Genomic DNA, 12194 nt, shown 5'->3' on the forward strand with positions numbered 1-12194 from the left:
AGAAGACACACAAGAAATTTGTCACTAATGCCATCCTCATCCTCATCCTCTTCCTCACTTTCATATGATCATGCAAGAGAGAGCATAGACTTAGGATGAAGTTGTGGATTGATCTAGGAGGACAAGAGTATGCTAAAAACTTGCGCAAACTATCGTGGGAAGCTTCTTACATCATGTGGTGATAATCAGGCCAAAGATTAAGCACAATGGTAATCTACAGGTTGCTTGAGACATCAGGAATCATCCTCTATAGGGTTACATGAAGAGATATGGCCATGGCAAGGAGATATGACAAGAGAACTCCATGGAAGCTTTCAACAAGAAGATAACTAGGAAATAAGTGCAAGTATAGGCACCAAAATGTGCTCAACATGGGAACATCTTTTATGAAATGGCATTTTGCTTTTGTATTCTCTTGTAAAAAAAAAATTATGGGGTAATGTAAAGTGTGTAGTCTAAAGGCTCACATGATAAAATACTGTGCTAGGAAAAGGAAAGGTCAAACACCTTTTGTCTCATGCTAAAATGAAAGGGTCTTTAGACCTTAGCCAAAATGTATGCAACCCAATCTTATAATATCAAGAAAGGAAAAGAAGAAGGCTTGTCGGGTGATTTCAGGAGGTGGGAGGTTGAGGTGGTAACAACCTCTCTCTTCCTTTGTCTTCTCCTCTCATGCTTCATTTTCCTCTCTCATTTTGGCACAACTCTCATGTTTCTTGTTCTTGTTTCTTTCTCTCTTGTGTGCTCCTTTGCAAGTGAAATACTAGCCTTCTAGTACTTGATCTTTCGCTCTCCTTTAGTTTTGAAGCTCTCTTCACAACCCTACCTATGACTAAAAATGGACAGCATGAAGATTTCAACAATTTCTTGAAGTTTTGAGTCAATCTTGATGCCTTTTAGCTTTGAGAGGTGAAAGCCAAGCATCTACAATTGACATTGGGCATACATTGGAGCTTTCAAGCAAGATTGAAGAATTTTCCTCATATCAAATTGAGGGAAACAAGGCAACCATCAATCTTCATCAAATTTTGCTTCCTTGAGGCTTCAATTCATGGGACATTTGTTGTGTCTACAACCTTGGGAAGGTTTAATTGAAGCTAGTCCATCAAGATTGGCCTTACATTGAAGCATTCCTTCAAGATTAAAGGCATTTTCAGCCTCTTAAACATGGCAATGTTTGAAAATTGTTAGAATCCTTGATTCTATCAAGAATTTGCATTCTTCAAAGCTCAAATGATCTTCTCCAACAAATCATTGTAGACTTCTATTAAAGCAGTGGATTCTCTTGATGGATTGGAGCAATCTTATTGATCGGGAGCTGAAAATTACATGGGAGCAATCGTCATGGACAAAATCTTCTTAAAGTGAGCCTGATGATCTTCAATCTTGATCCATTGATGATGGATTATGCTAAATATTGATTGCTTGGGGTTCATCTACTTCTCTTGATCAACATTAAAGAGGCAATTCTATTACTTTCAGTTGAATCTTTGATAGCTCCATTTGAAGAGGGGATCCTAAGCTTTGTTTTGAATAAAAAAATTTGTCAATCCAATATCATGATCTCAATTTATTGTTGATTTATTGTAAGTAAGTACATTGAGACAACACCCATATAGTACACAGGGGACACTGTTTATCATTGTTCCACCCAAAGTGTCTAGCCTAACTTGATATCTTTTAAAATTTGGTATATCCCTATATAATAAGCTTCCCATAGGGCTATTAAGAATTGGATTAGTGCTATATTCTGAGAGAAACAAGGGATTTATTGGCAAACTGTCTACTACTACAACACTGTCTTCTAATGGCCAGGAATAAGAAGAAAGGCCCCATTACTGAAGCATTGAATGATGGTGTCATGAACTTCCAAGAGGATCAAAATTACTCAAATGAAGCCAATAATTTTGAGAAAATAGATGAAGATTTAAGTATTGGAGTTGCTTACAACACACACTAAGAGAAAGGGGTGACACACATGAAGTATATGCAATGAGTGATTACCTATTACTGTAAAAAAGAGTTGGGACATGTGAATGAAGGCCTTTCTAGGGATTTGAATACTTTTAATGAAGGTTTAATACATACGAATCAAGTTTTGTTATAAGGGATGGAACAAGTAAACAAGGGTATCTCTAATCTGTAGCCACAGCAAAGAAAATTTTATTTATTCCAAGAACTCATTTTAGCCATAAAGGAAATTGGGAGCAAGCCACAAAGGGAATCTCAAATGCATGGGACCATTGGCTTCATCTTGCGAAATTTTATTATAATAATGATCATCACATGAGTATTGGAATGTCTCCTTGTGAAGCATTATATGGCTACAAGGTTCAAGTACCTTCCACATTATTTCATGATGATATGAATCCCAATACTCATGAAGAGTTAGAGAAGATGGAGGCTCTTATGAAGCAATGCAAGGATAACATTGGAAAAGCTCAAGAGACTATAGATGAGAAAAGAAGACATGTGAGTTTGATAAAGGTGAATGGGTTTTCTTGAAGGTTCCAAAATTCCGTTATGCTTCTCTTAAGGGAGGACATAATAAACTTGCTCATAAGTATTATGGTCCATACCAAATAATTAAGAAAGTTGGGGATCTTGCCTATCAACCTAATTTACCTTCAACTACATGTATCCACAATGTCTTTCATGTATCTCAGCTGAAGAAGTATGTTGGCCCTAAAATCCAAGTTCTTGAAGAACTACCTCCCCTTGATGAAGATGGTTTGATAATTTATGAACTTGAAAAGATTATTGGTAAGTGGGAGAAAGCTCTAAGGAACGAAGTTCTTGTGGAGTATCTTATTAAGTGGAAGGGTTTGTCGATTGAAGAATCTTCTTGGCAGCATGGTTCATATTTGGAACAATTTCCATGGCTTCTTCAAGAGGATAGTTCATTCATTGAATAGTAATCAACTTGCTATAATAAATTTCTATGCTGAAATTAATTGCTTTATTTTCTGAATTAAAATTTGATTTAGATGTCATGGTTGGATACTACATATTGTCCTCTACATTTCTATAGTTCACGCATGGAAATTGGACACTTCTACTTCAAGACATAGCTTGATTTGTACTGTAGCCTATTTTGGACAGCCCTACAGCAATTGTTCCACTTACATGGTTTTTCTTCATTGACTTATTTGGTATTCTTCATCATGGACTCCTACTTCAACATTGACTTTACCTATTTCAAGCTATCTTTGTACTCATTCTTGTATCTTGTTCCAAATTCAGCTTTGAGGACAAAGCTCTTCTAGGTTGGGATGGCTTATAATAGAGTAAAAGTGCCTTAATGCCTTAGCTAATATTTAGCCTACTAGGGTTAAGTATAAAGGCTAAGTTGTAACTAGCCAAGGATCTTTTTCCCATTTTACAACATTTGATGTTTGAGGTCTCAACCTCCCACCATCTAAGAGGGTGCAGACTCTTTGCCACCAAAGCTTGGGGTGCATACTATGCTGCAACCTCTCATCACTTGATTCTCAGTCATTCATGGTAATATCATTTCATGCCTAGTCACCATGGCTGCCCCCCCCCCCCCCCCTTACATGGTGACATGGCCCAAGAGATTAACTCATAGGTAGCCTAGTCATGTTGAAGCTTGAAACTTTATATCTTTGGCAAGGGTTTTTACAAAGAAAATCCACTAAGGGAAAAATAGAGATCCACTATGGAAAAAGCATATGAAAGATGCAATGAAAATTCTTTAGGACAATCTATCAAAGTTATTGATGGTAGCGGAAGCATCTTCTTCTTCTTCTTTCACGAACTAGTTTTGGTGGTGATCATTCTGCATCTACTGTGCTCTTTTCTTGTGGAAACATTCATAGGCTATATGGCCCATCTTGCCACAATAATGACATATAATCCAATCCTTATTGTTGTTGGTGTTGAGTCCTCGACCATGGCCTTTTGCTCCATAAGTGCCCTTGGTGTACAAGAGATTGTCTTTGATGGTGTGTTCCTTGCTTTTAACTTTGAGTTATCCATCAAGTAGTGGGTGCTCAATATCTTTAAGTGAGAGACTTGGAACATTACTTAGGGTGGACACAAGATTCTCATATGGATCATTATTAACACTTGCAAGCATTACGTCTATTGCTTCATCTTCATCAATATTCTTCTTAAGAGTTGCAAGATGGGTTTTTAAGCTCTTGAACTTGTTAATGTATATGGTCATGGAAGCTTATATCTAGTTTATAAAACTGCGTGAGTAATTTTACCTTTGAATTCTTTGCTTGGGTACCAAAGATCATGTCAAGTTCCTCCCAAGTAGTTCTAGCATCTCTAATGCCAAAGATATAATGCAGCACATCATCACTTAGTCCCCAGGCAATGATGCCTAGCGCCTTGTTATTCATCTTCTTCCATTCTTTTGGTGGAGCTACTGCAAGGATCCCGCTTTCTGAATCTTTTTCCTGCCATCTGCATCACCTTCATCATCTTCAAAGAGATCCTAGAGGTCTTTCCTCATGAGGTGGTACATGGTCTTTTCCTTCTAGGCATGGAAGCCTTCTCCATTGAACTTTGCTATTTATTCGAGCTCTGCCATTTTTTATCAGCAACAAATCAGCTAGCAAAAGAGTTGTACTTTAATGTGTCAAGAGACACAAGATGATTAGTGTTTAACAACACTACATGAGTATTAAAAAGATACTATCTTAGAGCTCAATGTTGGATGTTGATACTTGATCTTCTTCTTGCTAGGTGATGCTTTGCTAAAAATTCAGTGCTCAATAAGACTAGAGTGATAGAGTCTTCAATGGATTGAGAGGAGTAAGAAAATGAAAGGTTTTATGACCTTGAGGGAACTTGGCTATGGCTGTCCTTTTAGGGTTTTAGGACAGGAGCTTGGTTTTTAACTTATTGTGCTTAGAGAGATGGCAATTTGGGAAACTCTCTGAGTTGGAGAGAGCTTAGGTATGGCTCTTTGAAAGCCCTATGGTTGCAGGATAGATGGCGTTGGCCAGTGTCAAGCTCTTATGTGATACAGAGTAGCACCTTGAGTCGTTAGGGAAGAAATCCCTAGAAGGAAACAAGTTGAGATATGCTTTGGTTTGAGAGATCCAGAAGCTCAAAGTTATGTAGGTGTTTTTTTGGCTATGGCAAACACAAGGTCAAGTGGAGATGGAAGTGAGAAATGGAACTCTTAGATACTTACAAGATATCTCTTAGATACTTATTTTACTAGTTATAGCTTTATATATTTTTATCAATAAAATTAAAAGCCCAATTTAGATTCAATACTTCCTACATGGTAGCTTGAAAGTTTTTATACATTTACTAAGTAACAGCTATTTTACTAGATGTATTTTCATTCTTATCTAGTAAAATCGAAAAACCTAGTTTAGATATGGAAATCCCTTACTTACTAACTAGTAAAATTCATTCATTTCCTAAATGTGGGTATTTTTACTATCCAGGTATTGTGTCTAAAGTTCCTTATGGTAGGTGAGACGTGAAGAGGGCAGAGTTGTGCCGGAAGGCAGGTCAGTCATGAATGAAGTGGGGCTCGGGGCCGAAAGGACAGTCGTGAGGAAGGTTGTGGCCACTGGCACGTCAGTCATGAAGCGGGGCTAGTGCTGGCAGGCCAGCAGCCATGAAGAGGGCTGGGCTGGGCTGGAGTCTCTGGTACCGAAAGGCGTGTCAGTCGTGGAAGAGGGCGGGGTTGAACTTGAAGGCAGAAGCTGGCAGCGCTGAGGGTGAGAAGGCGAGGGGGTTCGAGCTTCGTGTGTTTCAAACAACCCCACCTGAGTGAGCTATCAGGTTGGCGACATGGGGCGCAATCCGCGCCGGAAGGCGGCGATAGTATCACGCCAGACGTTTTGCCAGTTCGGGTGCAACTCTGTAGACTGCTCACGGGAAGGCGCTCTTACGGGACTTTGAATAATAATACATTGAAATTTGACATGGCTTTCCACATTCCAATGATTGCCCCCTCATACCTTCACGATTTCCTGGTTTCCTGAAAACCAGCCGGTAAATTTCCATCTTTTCGGGAAATAATGCCGTCACCTTTTTGACCGCCGCCACGCAATGCCAGCCAGTGACGCGACTCCCAACCTCAAGCTGGGCTGCTGAAGGGAACCGGCTGTTTGTGGACGGGTAACCGGCTAGCCTCTGGATACGCACGGGTTGGCCATGCATGGACGAGCCCTACAAAAGCAGGGCTGCCGGACGGAGCGTAGCTTCAAATCTCAATACATGGGGTAAGGTTGCATAAGGGTTTGTTCCCACCAGGGCTTGGAGCACTACTTTCCTCTTGTCATTCCCCACACACTATTTTTTTTATTCCAATAGATATTGTACTTGCCGCTCCTGCGACACCCAAGGTTCAAACCCATGCACACATGAAACTCAACCCACACTCACACTAATTGAGCTACAACCCCATTCACTTACACTTAATTTCTAGTATCAGTAGTACTGAAGAACATAGGCCAATATCCAATCAGAGTTGTGTCGCACTAGTGCCAAGAGGTGCGACTCAGCTCTAACATAATGTTGGGCTTCATTAGGGTTGCACGAAATGCAATAGGCTAAATCGAAATCCTGCATTTATGGCACATCGGTAAGGGAATTCTCTAGAGGCTACATTTTATTGGCCTCAACGATAATAAGGTAGTGCTATGTTATGAATTTTTCCATTGGTTAACACTATTAAAACCCTAGTACGACAGTCCTTTTTACTTGTGCTAGCAAGGCCTCTCAAGGATTTCGCAAACCTTATTCCTCCCACTCACTCTTAGTGCAAGCAATAGTGAGTGGGGGTATTTCATTCCCACTACCCCAATGCACCTCATGCAACAGCCCTTAGAATTGCTAGTCACCTAACTTAACATGTATGATCGATGTTTACCACTATTCTAACAATGCATGTGGATATTTTGGTTCATCTACTCATCAACAATAACATGAAAACCAAATCACTCAAAATGGCTAACTATGGGTAGAGATTTGGACCCTTTTTTAGATTGTTCTTAAAAACTTGGATATCGAACATCTATAAACAAGTAGTCATTTGACATTTTTCATTTGGGAACAAACAATATCATGGATCCGAGCACCCCCCCCCCTACGAGGGCCCAAATCAATATCTTCATTATCTTCCACATTAGGATGAGTACCTTTCAACTATAAAGTTATCAATTCCCTTAGCTTACTTCCCTTTTACTAATAAAAATCATCTCTCTTTTTTTTTTAACACAAAAAAACAAAGAGCAATCAAGTCAAAGGAAAGGTGTGTTTTAATCACCTATAATCATCAAACCTTATGATATTAGACCTACAAGAACCTTTCTTGTCTCTCTAGAGAGAACTATAATATTAAAGAGGATTGAGGTTACCTATAAGGGCAACCCTAACTATCATGTTGGCCCAAGGACAAATGTAAAGAGAGCTGCAAGATGCTCACCATCATTTTCCTCCATTTCTTATTTGAAGCAATTAAGGTGTAGGAATAAGAGAAATTTAATATGATAGATGTAATAAATAGTTCCTAATACTACCTCTTCGGATGATAAATAGGGGCTTAGTAATCATGTGGAACTTATTTTGTGCCAAACAAAAACCCCTTTAGGGTGTATATTATTTTTTCACTCTTTGCCATTAATTAAAATGCCTTGAAACACACAAGTTTGAACCTTTCTCCCTTAAATTTGAAGGTTTTTCTTATAAAACTTGCTAGTATTTGGCAACTATGAACATTGAGCATGGATGTGAGACCTTGTCCTAATCCATTGTCAAGGCTAGGACTCCTAAAATTGTCAATCGATTTTTGTGTAAATTTGGTTTTAAGGTAGAATTTTGTTATATTGGCATGATGGACTAAGATTAGAAATATCGCATCATGCCACAAGTAATTGTATTTAAGAAAAATCTTATACTTGTGTGCACACGCATGAGGCATGCACTCTGTGTGTGTGTGTGTGTGTGTGTGTGTGTGTGTGTGTGTGTGTGTGTGTGTGTGTGTGTGTGTGTGTGTGTGTGTGTGTGTGTGTGTGTGTGTGTGTGTGTGTGTGTGTGTGTGTGTGTGTGTGTGTGTGTGTGTGTGTGTGTGTGTGTGTGTGTGTGTGTGTGTGTGTGTGTGTGTGTGTGTGTGTGTGTGTGTGTGTGTGTGTGTGTGTGTGTGTGTGTGTGTGTGTGTGTGTGTGTGTGTGTGTGTGTGTGTGTGTGTGTGTGTGTGGGCGCGCGCATGCACACATGCGTGCATGCAAATTATATGGCAATCACTCAATTTGTAAAGGAAACTTTTTGGCAACTCCTAGGTAGACACCATATACAAGTGAGTAGAGATTCTACAAGGTTGAAGCCCTCTTCTTTTTCCTATTAACTTGTGGCCCATTTGTGATAGCAATGCATTCAACATTCAACCCATCCCCAACCACTTTCAAATATGTAACTTTCCCACTTATGAAGGCAAAGAACAACCTCCATGATAAATAATACCACAATAGTGTGTTCCATAGCACCGCGATCCTGGAAGGTATTTACTACCTGAGCTACGGAATAGGACCCTACTCATGGTCCTCTCCATAGAGAATTTCCACATATCATCAAAAAACGTATGTGCAAATTCATTTGTCTCCTTAACTATTATTTTCAAAGCACTCATAGATCTAATGACAATCTATCACAAGAAACATTCACATCCTAGCATAGGTCCTTATCCTTTACAATCAAAGCATACATTTTCTTTCGAATAGCTTTTAACTCTTGTAGCCATGGAAGGCTCCCTTGTAATTTCTTTGTAATGGCTTAGTATAGAACGTGCAAAGCATAAAGGTCTATTTCTCCTAACTATGGTTTTTATCCCATGCACATTGTTACATACACAAAAAGAGTTAGCAACATCAACACTATGAGTTGTGCCATAAACTTGTATTTTCATCACTTTACCAACCTTTTGTATAATGTAACGAAGCACCACACATAAGTTCACATATACATGAATCACTCTAACTTTTTTAAATAAATTATGTTTGTATGCAATCACCACATTGAAAATGTTAGCAAAAGCTTCTATATATGTATGTATGTATGTATTCTCACACTATACCCACATGCTTAAATGTTCACATACATATGTATTCATGGTTAATGGTAGATTTAACTTCATAGAGATAAGGGTAATGGTTAACCTTGAAGTTAATCATCATTAGATGAAACACACACACACACACACCTTGTATTTTTTAAAACTTGTCAATGCATTCTTAGCTTTTTATGAAAATTATTTGTATTGCAAATAAAGTTTCTCAAATTTTTACTATAACTTTAATATGTTTTGCTACAAAATATATTATGGTTTAAGGATTATAAAAGTTACTTTGCAATGTAGAGTTGCTAGAACAATGGCCATTGCTAAAATATGCTTCGTGGAGATTGGAGTGTGTGATCATAATATTATCTTTTGCACCTTGGAATCCCAAAATGAATGTTCATAGGGTTCATGGTGTTGTTGCATGTGAGGCAATTCAATGTGCACCTCTTTAAGCTTAGGTTTCCATTCTCATCATGAGAACCACTTTGTCATAACAATTCACTTACATAAACTCAAAAAAAGTATGTGTACATTTACTAGAGTTCAAGCTGCTCTTGTTGAAAGCATGGACCACTTCATTGCTACATTAAGTATAGCTTTGGAGGAATTGAAAAGAGCTCTTTCTCACACTATGACTCAACTACAAAGGAAGATATGTGCTATGTATAATGACATCTTGAGTGTCAGGCTGGGGGATATTATATCGAACAAGATGATGTTGAGTGTGTTAGCCATTTGTTGAATTAGGGCAGCAATTGTATGCCATGAGGAGAGTGATAGCTTTAATTAAAATTTCATTAGGTAGATTGAATTGCCCTATTGGCTTTGATGAAAAGGAAGTCACGTAATCATAATGCTTAAGGATGTATGCTTCTTTGATTAAGTACATTTTATTTCAAATGAAATTTCTATTACCAATTTTTTGTTATTTGAATTGTGTTTATTACAACTTATTATCCTTGAGTTTTTTTGTAACTTCCATCTTTTCATTGCCTAGGATTTTATTATTTTATGGTGTGGAATTGTTATAGAATCTGAGATACACGCTCAACTTTCTTATATACTTAAAATATATATGGCGAATATTATGTTGGCACAGAGGGAGAATAGATGAGAGAAAAGAAATATGTAGAGAGAGAGGTAGAGAAATTGGCAACACACTAGGGACTGGAAGATAGGCTAGTTCCCCCCCCCCCCCCCCCCCTTTGTGGAGTTATATTATTGATAAGGAGCAAGCTCCTCCATTACACATAAGCCAGTTCTTACTTGTAGATCTTGGAAACAAGGTCACAGTTCCTTGCACAGTACCACTTGCACAACTTGGAAGTTGGTGCCTTTTGATCCTTCTTGAGTCTCCTTCTCTCCTACACAATATGTGTAGGACTCTCCTCTTGGCGCTTGATTTCAGTAAAGCTTCCGCAACACTTGCACCTTCTCTTCTCCTCTTGGAACTTGATTTCAGCAGAGCTTCCGTGGCACTTGATTTTTGCAGGGCTTCCACAACACTTGCACCTTCTCTTCTCCTCTTGGATACATGCAAAGTGATGCTTCCTTTACCTCTCCCTTACACCCAAGGAGAGCCTCCTCTTTTATAGGCTTTCAAGAGCTTCTCTTCTTGGAGAGAGACTTGAGTTGATCTTCATGCAAGATGTGGTTGTTCCACTCTGCGACACTAATTTCGAGATATCTCTTTGTGCTTGTTTGAATGAAAAAACGTCCAACACAAAAGTTGTAGATCTCGCTATTTTCGATAACCCATTTGGCCCGTTTTTAGTGATCATTTTTCTATTGCGAGATATTTTAAAAATGGATTTTCCAAAAAACAGTTTTTTAAACGGTACTCTTAACTTATGGTCCATGCAACCACCTTGAGTCATAGATAAGGAGCATTCATTAGATTGCCTTGGGCCTCAACCTTAAGATTGAATTCCAGACAAAAGCTTGTGTCATTTTAGACCTTAGAAAAAGAAAATCACTTCTCTCGTCACTTCCATAGGATCACGTCTCTCGTCTTTCTTAGTGAGAGAATTCCCTCTCTCGTCTTTCTTAATGAAAGAAAAGACCTTAAACCTTGACTTGTAGGGGAGAGGATGACCCCAAATGAATGCAATGCTCATTATACACAAGTAAACATTCCTAGGCGTCCCTGGATGCACACATAAATACATATACACAATGCTAATGCACTTCTTCTTCTTAGAACTCAATCCATCTTCATTTATGTGTAACTCTTTGGTTCTTGTGTACACTCTTACACTTGGCAGACACTTCTTTCCCCCTTCATAACTTGTATTGCCTGTACCAGATATCCATGTCATAGTGCTATGATCACCCCATTAAGTGATGCACTAGGAATATTGGTCTCTGAATGGTCTCATGCCCATGCTAGATCATCATCAACACTTAAAGAAAAGTGAGTCATTAATTTATTGATATAAATTTATTAAATAGAGAATGCATAATAAGCAATCAATTTAGTGATAGGAATCATAAAGAATTTGTGCATATATTTCTTTTGTTAAATATAAATTCCAATTATCCTTTAGTTGTGATGAAAATATTTATTTTCATTATCAATAAAGTAAACTAAATTCTTTAGTTGTGATTAAAGCATCGATACACATGTTTCTTTCATTGAAGATAAATTCCAATTATCATTTAGTTGTGATTAAAGTATTTATTTTAATTATTTATAAAGTAAACTAAATCCTTTAGGGTTACATCTCTTTAAAATCACACACGGACACACACACACACACACACACACACACACATTTATGAAAGATTTATTAACATTTTTGTATGTGCACTTAAGAATTTGTGAAAATGTATTGGGTATTGAATCATTTGATGTGATGGTTCATTTATTGTGTTTACATGTTCTTATTATTGAAGTGTTGAAACCCTAAACCATGTTATCTTTGGCCCATACATTAACGAGAAACCACATATTGAGTGTGCATGTTCCTATTTCCCCTGTGGATAAAGGGGAGTATTGCTCAATTTTGTATGAGCTACCTATGTGCGTCAAGTCCACAATGATAGCCTGCATGCTTCTTACGAGGAGGGCTATTTGTTTTAGTAATTCATTGTGGATGCCTATTGTTGCATTGTGCAATGTAGACTTACCTAGTATTGTCAC

This window comes from Lygodium microphyllum, chromosome 13 (genome assembly GCF_053477565.2).
Source record: "Lygodium microphyllum isolate KBCC chromosome 13, Lygodium_microphyllum_v1.1.10, whole genome shotgun sequence".
Lineage (NCBI taxonomy): Eukaryota > Viridiplantae > Streptophyta > Polypodiopsida > Schizaeales > Lygodiaceae > Lygodium > Lygodium microphyllum.